The following is a 13,040-nucleotide window of genomic DNA, read 5'->3' as shown; positions in this document are numbered from 1 at the left end:
TGTTGAACCTTTAGGCACCAACGACGCCCAGGAAGCATGTCTTCCTTGGCGTGCCTAGACAAACGTCTCCTTGGCGTGGGACACCCACGCCAAGGAAGCATACACATAAAGAAGGGATATTTATGGAAAGTAAATTATGATTTATTCATAAAGTGCTGAATATTCCTCAAAAAATATGGGAAAAATCCTGAAAATTCAGGGAAAATCATTAAATTGAAATCCTAATTTCAAATATATTTTGAAAATTATTTAAAGGCTCGAAAAATTCTAGAAAATTGGAATTTAATTATAAAAATTCCAATTAATTTGAATTTAGCCCTGAAAAAATACGAAAGTACTCGAAAGTACCATTACGAACGTAATTTTGAAGGATACTTATTGTACCAATAAAAAAGACTCGTAGTGTCATGAAAACGACTCGAAAAATCAAAAGAAAGACTCATGTCTTCCGATACTCCAATCAAAAATGAAGTACGATCCCGAAGGATACGAAACAGAGCTATCTTTACTATACAGTCAATTCGAATCATCTCTCGAATTGTTTCAAAGTAGTTAAGATCGGTGAGATCCTTGCGCTATTTATGGAACTTCAGACCTTGGACGATAGGAATTTGCAGAAGTTAGCTTTCTCGCATGATATATGAATCAGGAGCTCAGAAAGCCGATGAGGACTCAGCAACTTTTGAAAAGTTTTTACAAAACTTGTCGAAAGTTGGGGGGCAAATGATATGAGTCAGAAGTAATATTTAATATTAAAAGCCCAAGAACACTAAAGCCCAGTTAAATAGGGCCTGAGGCTCTTAAATGTTAATTAATTTCGTAATTAATTAATAGAGGTCCAGTTAGAGGTCCAGTTACGAGTCTAAATTCTATAATACATCTGATTCTAGCAGATAAATATTCAGAAGTTCGGATAAACGTCAACAACAAGAGGATAAGAGTTCTATCTTATCTCTTGCTTCGAAACCTACTTCGATAAGAAGTCTGATACACGGAATCATACTTCCATCCGACTTCTGACTCCGAAGCGCCTATATAAAGGGCTCTACCCCTCATAACTAGAACTACGTTTTGGACTTGATTCTTCTCCAAGCAGAAGATACGTAGGCATCTCACATCGAGACCAGTCCGAAGCACGAATCGCTCACCCCCGTTTTTAGTTCTACAACAACTGTTTTGAATAGAAATTTATTGTATATTTTTTTATTCTGAAAAAATAAAATCTTGAAAATAAGTTACAGAATTATAATTTATAAGAGCATTAAAATACGTGTCAAGCAGTGAAAAAACAGATACTAATGTGTAAGGCATATAAGCCTGCATTGTAAAAAAAAAAAAAGACAAAAGAATATCAATTATTCCCACCGTCCCTGGAATTATATATCAGGACCGTGACGAAGCACGTATTTTAGTATTTCTATAAAGTACAATTTAGTTATTTTTTAAAAAAAATTAATATTTAGATTTTTATTCAGAAAAATGGAAATTTTAAAAACAAATTATTTAACTATATTTTATAAGAGCATTACAGTACCTGCCGAACAGTGAAAAAAATATATTAAGAAATGAATGTGATGGGAAGAACAAGGACTTCCCCAAAACTAATTTGAATTTAAAAGTACTTCTAAAATTATCTTTTTGAGAAAGTATGGTCTTCTAAAATTAACTTTGCAAAACAACTCTTTTCTAAAACAGGTTTCTTCTTATAAATAATCTCCAAACGATTCTTTATAATTGAAATAAAAATTATCTAAAAAAGCTCTTCTCGAATCCCCCTGCTTCAGTAAAACAGCAGCGTCCGTGTGAAACTCCTGAACGCAAAAGTCATAAAAAGTCAAATGATTATTCAGTGATCAGGCGCTCCTTGACATTTCAAAGCTCTTTTTTCCCCTGAAGTTCCCTGTTGCAACAACACGATTGAGGCCTCGCGGCCCTCGCCTGTAAAACTAACACTTCAGATAACAATCTGTACTTCTGTAGTATGCAATTATAGAGCAAATCCAAGAATCTACTGTACTTAAAGAGTGTATTAATAATTCATCTATGAATAGTATAAAATATAATATTTTAATAATTTAGGACAATATTTGTACTTACACTTCAACAAGAATTCTTATTCAAAACCCTAATATTAAAATATCAATATATTTAAAGTGTAAGTATGAAAGGAAGTGTGGAAATAAAAGGAAAAATAACAGTGTATTATCAAAACTAAAATGAGTCCTGAGTAGGACATTAAAATCAAGACAGATTAAGAATGTCATATCAATTGCTGAACGGTCGAAAATGTGTTATTTTTACACATATATTTGAAAATGAGCTTTTTCGATAAGTAGTTGACAATCGAAAATAGGGATTATTTCTGCAATATAATTATCAATTATCCTAAATTTTACTGTAATTCAATATACATATCAAATAAGACACCTGTTGCACTTGCTCCTGCACCCGAGCTATTCCACTGACCCCTATGACCCAAAAAAACGCAAATCGCAGGAAATTGATGAGAATTAATGATTTTGCTCGTTACTAGAATGGTTCCTTCAGGATACGTACTGCATGTACTTGAAGTCACAAAAATCTTATTTACAGCATAATACTACCTCCATCCCAAATTAGATGACCCGTTGACTTTGGGCACGTAACTTTAGGTGCATTGACCGTCTACTTCCGAAATATATTTTTTTATTTTTTCTTTTGTAAATAAAAATTTCATATTTAAATATTTATTTACAAAAATAAAATTTTAAAAATAAGTCCTGTAGCTATACGGTCAATGAACCTTAAACTGTGTGCCCAAAGTCAACGGGGCCATCTAATTTGGGATGGAGAGAGTACCTCATTTCATAACAAATCACGTACTCAGTTTACAATGTTTATTACTACTACTCCCTGCCCCTTTTTAGGTGCCAAATTTTAATTTCAAAAAAAAAAAATTAACTAAACTAATGAAAATTTGACTAAATTTTGTATACAAAGACGAATCTAGAAATTTAGTTAAGTAGGGGAAATAACACATAAATAAACTATTATTTAGAGACAAAATTTTTGAGGACGGTACCAGACCCACATATTCAATATAGCTAATGATTTCTGGTATAGACCAATACCTCAACCACGAGGAAAAACTACATTTACAGAATTCATATAATAAAAATATTAAACTATTCCAGGATGGGACTACTGGGTAGGTACTCTCACTGCCCCTAATATCCCTCCATCCCTGTTTATATGTATTATATAATTAAAAAATCTTAAAAAATTTATAATAATAATAAAAGCATTGCAATCTAGTTTATAATATAATTTATAAAATTTTAAAATAAGAAAAAAAAATACTTTTAACCTTCAATTATAAAGCTAAAATGAAAAATGAACGACTAAAAAGAGGTGAACCGAGTACTTCAAGTCGGCAAACCTATCCAGTGGTAATAGACTGTTCGAATTTAGATCCGAGAATTATTCTCAATTTAAAAATTAAAAAAATATGAGATGCTTTATCAAAAAATATCAATCGACATATTTTTATTCATATGGCTCACTGTTTTTATATTGTATTTAAGCTGGTATCAATGCAATTGCTAATTAAGAAATTAGGAATTTGACATGAGATTAAAATATCTACACAAAATAAACAGAGTAGTTCTAAATGCTACTTATTTTAGTTTCAAGAAGTCTCTTTCGAACAAGGCAATCATCTCGATCTTCAAAGAGATTGAAAAGCAAGGCAATCATATACTCCCTCCGTCCCAATCAATTCTATACAGTTTCCTTTTTGGGATGTCCCATCAATTCTATACATTCCCAAAATAGCAACTTTTTATAATATAAAACACTACTACATCCACTACATTCTCCCACTATCTCCATTTTATAATAATAAAAACACTATTACACCCACTACCTTCCTCCACTATCTCAAATTTATTATTAAAAAATATATGGGTCCCACCACTTTACCCACTTTTCATTTAACTTTACTTATTTCTTATACATTTTCTTGGTCTCCGTGTCCAATCCCAGTGTATATAACTCACTGGGACGGAGGGAGTACGAGGCAGAGGAAGAAACAATAAATTTTGGATTCGGTAAATTTATTTCTTTTAATATTATATGTAACGAAGATGTCCCCTGTCTCCTTGAAAAGGTACGATTTTTTCTTGATTATCGTTTTGTGATCTGAAATAAATGTGTGTTGGGTGTTTTATCGCTTGAGTGGTTTGTGTTGTATATGTTATCATAGCATATCTACTCCATTGAATCTTTTTATACATTCATTCTTCTAATGTTTAGGTTGTATAAATTTTTCAAGTGATCGAAATCATAGATTTGTATCTGGTTTGTAAAATTTGTTTTGATTAATTTGTAGATCAGGCAAAGGTATTTTCTAGTGTTTTTGTCTTAACCGGGTTTGTTTGATCGACCAGAATTTTTTGAAACCATGTCATTTTAGATTTCGATATGTGTTCTTGGTGTTCTTGACTGTGTGAGTATTAAGTGTGTGTTTTGATCTTTTAAACTGAAGTTTTAGTTTTTTTAACATGTTTTTAGGTTCATGTTAACAATTTATCTTTTATTTATGTCTTTGGTTTTATATAATATATATGTATGTATATTAATGTGCAATATTTTTAAATTGGAAAGATTATAAGTTGGTATGTTTAAGCATTAAATTTTGCTAATTTACCGTTCATTTTGCTTTTTACATCACATGTGCTAATATTAGAGCATCTCCAACGGCGTTAGCTATAATCGTTGGCTAAATTAGACATGCAAGACATTATGTAAAATTTGCTGAACCTGTAAGACATTTTGCTTCAATGGTACTGGCTATATTGGTTGGCTATAATTTAAAAATAGTATGTTATTAATATTTTAAATTGTTAAAATAGAATATATCAGTTCAATATGGTAATAAATGATGTACAATCTTCCTACAGATTTTTTTACAGACCTGTAGAGGTTCGACAAATTTAGCCATCCATAGGAGGTTGGCTAAATTTATAGACAACAGGTGAGCATGGTTGGAGTTGAGTTTTTGGAACTCTTGGCTAAATTTTTTTATTTTAAGTAAGCCAACTCACTTTTTAGCCAAAGGTTTTAGATGGTTGGAGATGCTCTTATGGGTCATTGTGTTATTGATTGACAAAATTTTAGAGTGATATTGTTTAGGGAAGTTATATTTTTTAAAATAGAGTATTATTATATTTCCGTCTTTGTGCCATAATTGGTGGCTTTTGTATCCGTAAAAGGAAGGATCATTTATGATGTCTTGTTGCCATTTTATGATGGATTTTTGGACATTTTATGGTTAATGGATTAATTGGTGTATACCAAATTTATTGTGCCTTAATGAGGTACTATATTATAGCGTCATTAATGGTTGATTGATTGGTGTATACTCCCTCCGTCCCCCTCAATTGTTTACATTGGAAGGGGACACAGAGACCAAGACAATGTATGAAAAATGAGTAAAGTTAGATGAAAAGTGGGTAAAGTGGTGGGACCTATCAATATTTAATAATAGATTTGAGATAGTGGAGGAAAGTAGTGGATGTAATAGTAGTTTTATTGTTAAATATGAGATAGTGGGGGAAGATAGTGGGTGTAATGATGAGAAAAACTTACTATTTATGGTAATGTAAAGAAATGAGAGGGACATCCCAAAATAGTAACTGTAAACAAATGAGAGGGACAGAGGGAGTACCAAACTTGTATTGCGTTAATAATAAGAAGCAGGCATAATCGTGATTCATTTGTTTGATAAGATTTTGTCTTATATTTGACTAGATATATCTTAACAATATTTTCAATATCCAAATTTTATTTTCTTATTTTAAATATTTGTTAGTATATATGTCAGTTATTTTCATATGGGATTTTTATTATGTATCTAACCAAAGAGATCTCTTATCTCTTTGGTGTAGATTTCTTTATTTTGTTTAATATTAGTTCTGATTTACTCTTTTATTAAATAAAAATTATATTATATTCTTATATTTTTTCTTTAATTATGGGTTTTTAAACTTTTTCATCTGTCTTATTAATTAGTTTTATTATTTCATTGTCGGTATGTGCTTATTATGGTCTTTTGTATTGTATTTTTTCAGGGCAGGAGAGTGGATGAAATAATGATACATACTCCGGATTAAAGAAGGCATCTATTTTTAGTCTGTTTTATAATCGATGTAATTTTTGCAGGGCACTCTTTTTCCCCCTTGAGTTTTTTCCCACAGGGTTTTTTAACGAGGCCCTTTTTTGTGGGTTATCCTTTCTGACTTGAATGGCTATGTTATCTAAGGATCCGGAGTATGTACATACTTTCGATTAGATGATATACCTTCTTGAACGAAGGAAACTCTGTCCATCCGGATTTGTATCTTTCGATCTTGGTTTAATATAACCGTTTATTGTGAAAAAAAAAAAAAAAAAAGTCGGCAAACCTAAAACTTGTCTCATAAGAAAAGAGAAAGTTTACTTGCTTGTCTACTTTCACATTTTACCCACTCCCTGCCAACATGTTTACATATAATATGCATGCAGACTGGAGTTAAATTATGGAGATTAGTGGAAACGTCCATTAAGATTTACAAGTATTATAGATAATTTACGGGTTTAGTAAACACAGTGTATCTGCACATAAATTTAGTCTCCAGCACACCACCCGTCAGCCGATTAGCGTTTGGACCACAAAATTGAGACATCAATCACCTAAATCATTACGTATGAATTATAAATCTTGTATATTAATTATTATCAAGAATAAGACAATTTAACCGATGCACATATTGTTATATTTAATTGTAATCTCTTTTATTAATGCAGAGTACTTGGCAAGTCTTCAGAGTTCATTGCATATATCACGTATACAGATATTTGGCTGCTTACGGTATGAATTACTTAATATTTAATGAGACAAAAACGAAAAACAAAAATAGCGATTAATTTGCCAACAAGGTGTTGGTGTAGCGGTAGAGCTCTTGTACCCCCTTGCGGGAGGTCGGGAGTTCGACTCCCCACGTGTGCGTGTGTAATCAATTAGAAAAAAAAAATAAAAAAAATAGCGATTAATTGATGCGTGTCCACTAAAAATAAAGTGAAGAGAATGAAATTATACCATAAATTTGACAGCTAGTATTAGAGAGGCATATACTTAGGAAATTTAGATGTTCTTTAATCATGTCTAACAAATGATGATTAGTTGTGTTTAAGTGTCGTGATTGAGGTGGTCAAGTTTGCCCCTCAAGAGTCGTAGTTCAAATTTCTTGCGAAAGGAATGAGGTGAGGGTAGATTGGTAATACTAGTCTGACAACATTAGGCAACTTTGTTCGAGTAAATATGAGGTTTCTTATATGGGGATAGACATACAATGTCACGGGACATGTCTGCTGCTAATGGAAAAGACACAACGCATCACATCGGTTCTATTAATTGATTTCATCGATCAGGAAAACTCCAAGACACACGAGTACGAGTTTTGATTGACATAGATTTGTGGATTAAAATGTTACCCTAGCAACTATGGGCATGTTTATATTCGAGGATCACAAGCGGCTTTCGGGTTCTGTTTTTCCTAATTTTGATCTATTTATATAAATAAGTAGTAGCACTTTTAAAAAATTAGAGAATGTTAGAAATTTTGCTTCTTTTCTAAACACTTATTAACTTATTTACTTTTCCGTTTTAATCCACTTATTTACTTTAAGCACAAAATCACTTTTTTTTTCAAATTTGCCCAAACAACCCCTGTATATCGAAATTTTGGTTCTCCCTCCATGTCCATGTTTTAAATGTTCTAAATCCAACTTATGAGTCGAGAAGACGGGATCGGTTCGGATTTAGCCAGATTTAAATTCGATTCGCTATGTTTCGATTAGTTGAATTCAAATATGTATATTGAGAATGAATATTAAATTCGATTTGGTCGAATTTTTCTGAATAACGATTTAGGTTCGGGTTTAATTCGGATCTTATAATAATAATAATTAATTAAGATAAATAAATTTATATTATTGTACAATATGATAGGTAACACATTTTCGATTTTCGGATTTCAGTTTCGAGTTTCACGTTTGAATCGGATTTGGAACGGATCTCGAATTCGGGTCGGATATCGGTTTAATATACTTAAAATCCAAATACAGATCCAAACTCAGGCCTGAATCTAAAAAATCAGGAATAATTCAAACGAATCGGAAACGGTCGGATTAAATTATCGTCCCTCGTTGTGAGTGGAGATACAGACGGAGAAGGATGGTGGGAGGAAATGATGGTGAACATGGGAGCCTCTTTGTACCATCATATCTCGTAATGTGCTAATATTTCAACCTTTGCTTTGTTGCTACGAAAGCATATTATGGGTCGAGGAGAGAATGGAGATATGCAACCAAAAGATAGAAGGGGCGAGGGCGCATCTAAGTAAACTACACCCACTTTGGTGTTTTTGTGTGTGTTGACATATGTGGGACACGAATTATGGCGATGGGGACACCATTCACAAGCCAAAGACAGCTTTAGTCCACCTTCTCTCTAACATCACATACTACATTTTCTTCATTGGATTCTTTATGGCTAGCTATATGCATTTTGGTAGTATTTTCCATTAGCTCACCGCGCACTTGTACATTTCTTTCGTTTCTTTACAGTGCTGTTATCAGCTTGATCAGATTTCTTCTCATTATTCTGACAATATAATCACGCAATTAAAGATAATTTTTACTTTCACAGACATATATAGCACTTAAAGAGCTCCAGCAAAGTTAGACGTGAATGAGCAAATATATCATTACAATAGACACCGCATGCCTTGCTACGTTATCATTTTGTTTTTCACAATTATATGATTGTATTTTGTGGAGTGGCGCAGATAAGGTGCTAAAATAGGGGCGTCAGCTCTTTCTGTACCAATTTCGACAAATAAGACTCTACATTTCATAATGATTCAAAATATTATATTAACATTCTGGTAGTGTTTTCGCCAATAAAAAAAATGAAAACTCTAATTTATGTTGTGTTTTTTCATTCAAAACACAAGTTCAAGTTGGCTGTCACCTCAAAACGCTATACAATCTAAGTTTTTGGAATCAAACTAAAAACCCAACACGTACTGGTGTTTTGAAATGATATTTGAGAGCATTTTTTGGTAATAATGATTTTTAGCACATTCCTTCTCGGTTTTATGAGATATCGGGCCATTTCAATAGAAGGTTTTTTCTTATTACGAAAACAAGCTGCCTTCAAATATTTGTTTAAAAGTTTGTCCCCTATCATACTAAATTTCGGATAAAATTAATGTATATACCAATCTTTATACTTTAATTATAAAATCGAAATCACAACCATGTAAAACCAAACCAATTAAGCCAACTGATTTTGAATTTTAATTTTGAAAAAAAAGGGGCACCTTCTTAATTTGGGTACGTTTGAGCTCCTTGCCTAATATTTCAAAGTAGGTACTGCCTTTTTCTCGATGGCTCAATATATTCTTCCAGCCTGATGAAAAAGTTTACTAGCTAGGTTAAATCGGTTAAAAGTAATACTCCTAGTACACTACTAACACAGATCTGACAAGTGACATCTCCAACATATGATTTAGATTTGAGTAGATATGATTTACATGCTTTGATTAGACACTTCACACTCCATAAAACTATTGAGCTCCCCTTTACTAACAAAACTAGAGCCATTCCAAGCTGGACAGTACTAATCATTTTTTTCAAATACAAAAAAATTATATAATTTAAATCTTTATATATGCTTTTCTAAAACTTCTATTTAAATTTAGCACTAAATTGCGGAGAAAAACGGACAAGTCTATAAGCTACCACTATGAATGTTAGAATTTCGTGTTGTGGATGTGATTACAACATTGACTTTAGCATCCCATCCATTCCTTGCATGATGAAATGACTTGAAAATATAGCATTGAACCACCAACATAAAGCCGGTGCTTTTGCAAACCAAAATTAAAGAATAAAGATAAAGGGAAGCCATCCATATCTAAGCAGCCCTACACTTTTTTTAGTTGGCTTAAGTTACAATTCTGTAACAGTATTATCTTGTTGTAGTGTGTCACAAATGCCTCAGAATGAGAGAGAACAGTGATCTCTGGAAACTTCTGTTAGTTTTGTGGCATTATGAGTCTGAGAGGTGCATATAGTGGGCATGCATGCGTAATTGCCAGCTCCTGCTGTAGTTTTCTCGCAGACTGTAAGCCAAGTGCTTAACATGTGCTCCACTACCAAGTGTGTGCATCATCTTGTACTAAAACCTATACACTATAGTATGATAAATATTTTTGGGACAGGGCTTCATGGCTCATGCATATGCCTTTTACACTTGTGTTAACTAATTAACAAACCGACGATACTAATCTATTTCATTATATAACACTAATACATGTCATTTTGGTGGAAAAAATTGCGTATTCCTAAACATCCTTGTCTGTCTAGGTTTTTTTCCAATCGGACTAATCGAGCGATAAAATCCAGTAGGTAGGAATTTCTGTAGTGTGATACGCACGGATTGGGATCCCATCTCCTTTGGTGAAATCTTTCCACCGTCTCTTCAACTCGGGTGAATGTCACAGAGCTGGTGAGATTTCGAACACGAAAAGTCCTGTTTCCACCAAGAAAATTCTCACACTCTAATACATAGTATTATTTTGAGTAAAGAGCGTAGATTTTAGTATTTCGTGCTAACGCGGCCGTCTCGTGCTAACTTGTTTTAAAATTTAGGATGGTGGTGGTTTGATGGGTGGCAAACTTGTTGAAATAAATCGAAACTATTGATATGATGTGAATGGGAGCCTAACACCAGTTCTGCTAAAATCAAAATATGTTAAAAACTCCTTTTTGGGAGTATTTGGGGCCCAAGTTTTACTTATGAGATGATAGGTTAACTTTCACAATAATGTCACATGTTCCCCAAATATAATGAACACAAAGCCAAAAGGACAATTGATAATAAATTCGAAATTGTACAATCCTCATGACTCACCCAGTCACCCTCCTCCCCTAGACACCGACAAACAAATTGTCTATTATGCACAAAAATTCAACATAGGTCTTAGAATTTGCTCTAAATATAGAGCCTTGCTGTCAGAGTTTCAGAACAGAAATGCTATTGTACAAGATTGTCCAAGCCCAGTATTTAGTTGGAAAAAATAACTTGAGAAACCTCTGATTTTGATATGGGCTTGTGGGCTACACTCAGTAGGCCCCTGAAACGAGGAATTAATTCACTCTCTTCTCAGCATTTGGGTGGGCTTTTGGATCCAGATAAATTACATGGTTAGAAATGAGGAGCACTTGAAAATCATAGTTCTTGGTATATATAACAAACAAAGGTTGCAGCAACATGTCCACCATGCACTTGGGCCTTGGCTTTAATGAGTTACGAAAGTCAGGTATTGCTTCTAGACTATTGAAAATTATACTATAACTTGTAGCCAAGTGAAAATTATACTATAACTTGTAGCCAAAGGACTCTAATGTGTTTCTTGATTTCATTCTTACATACAGCTGCTCAAGTTTCTTTGTCAATGTACGAAAATACGATCTAAGTACTCATCTTCTAGGGTTAAAAGTGGGGTGGGGAAAATGGGGAACCCGCTCTGAATGGGGCAGATCCGCCCCGCTAATATGGGGAATGAGGTAGTGACGGGGAATGATTTTCTGCCCCGTCAAGATATGGGGCAAGTATGGGATTTGTTAAATCCCTGCGAGGATTCCCCGCCCCGCCCAGCATATATTTAATATAAATAAATAATAATATTTAATATAATATATTTATTATATTTAATATTATTATTTTATAATACACAAAACTATAATTTTACAATGTATAACATGTCTCTTTGATTTCTATTATATATTTATATTTAGTTTTTTGCTTTTAATATACGTGTTTCGTATATTTTTATTAAATTCTGAAGAAAAAATTACTAAATTTAAACATAATTATATAAAGTGTAATATTATAGCCGCGGGGCGGGGCGGGGCGAAATTATATTAAATCCCCGATGGGGCGGGGATGGGGATTAAAAATAGATCCCCACGGGGAATGGGGCGGGGACGGGGCAGGAAAAATATATATGGGGCGGGGCTGGAAAATGAAGTCCCCGCCCCAAATCCGCCCCATTTTGAATTTCTGCTAAATTTTGATTTCAGTTGTATTGCTTGCTATCAAGCAAGTCACTTTTTTTTTTGTTGACTAATATGACTTACAGCTTTACAATTTGAGTATTTGTTTTAAGATATTCTCTAGGTGAGCCAGAGTCGAACTCAGGACCTGGGCCAACAGAGGATGAGCAAGTTACTTAGAAGTGCAGTAATCCCTGAAACTGTTCGAAAACAAATTTGATAATGATGACCAAATTGGTTCATATATAAGTTGATACCACCGGTGGAGTTTTTGAAAAGCAAGCAGAAACATTTCAATAAACTCAGAAATTCTTACAAAGATTCTAAAGGATGATCAGACAGGAATCATCAACAAGGAAGACCCTACATGGCCTCCAACCTAACACAGCAACAATATAACACAGATAAACATACTAAGAAAGAACTGAGACCCTGAAATAGAAGGACAAATGCATGAAAACATCAGGCACTGCTAGAACCAGAAGAGGATGCCTGACTAGTCTTGACTTCTTTAGGAGTGTCATTTTTCTCACACCCCAGCAGCATCTTGATCTGCTCAGCCTCACCCTTCTGCATCACACCATAACCAGGCTGCTTGTAATTGCACTCTTAAGCACCTCTTAACATTGACAGAAAACGAATCTGTGAAAACCCATGGACTTGCACCAAACTTGCACCTCTTTTAACATTAACATTGACATGAGCTAGATACAGCAGCTTGGTGTACTTCTGGATTCTCCCCAGAATTTCCTGAGCCCACCAACTGAGTCTTCATAATAGGTCTGGCCATACCTTTTTTTGCCAAGTCATCTGCCTGCTCATTAAGATAACGAGGCACAAATTGGACAAAGATTTTAGAATTTATGAGAAACTGATGTTTGAATTCCATGGCTTTT

The sequence above is a fragment of the Daucus carota genome, chromosome 5 (assembly GCF_001625215.2).
Source record: "Daucus carota subsp. sativus chromosome 5, DH1 v3.0, whole genome shotgun sequence".
Classification (NCBI taxonomy): domain Eukaryota; kingdom Viridiplantae; phylum Streptophyta; class Magnoliopsida; order Apiales; family Apiaceae; genus Daucus; species Daucus carota.
Note: the sequence above shows the minus strand (reverse complement) of the source record.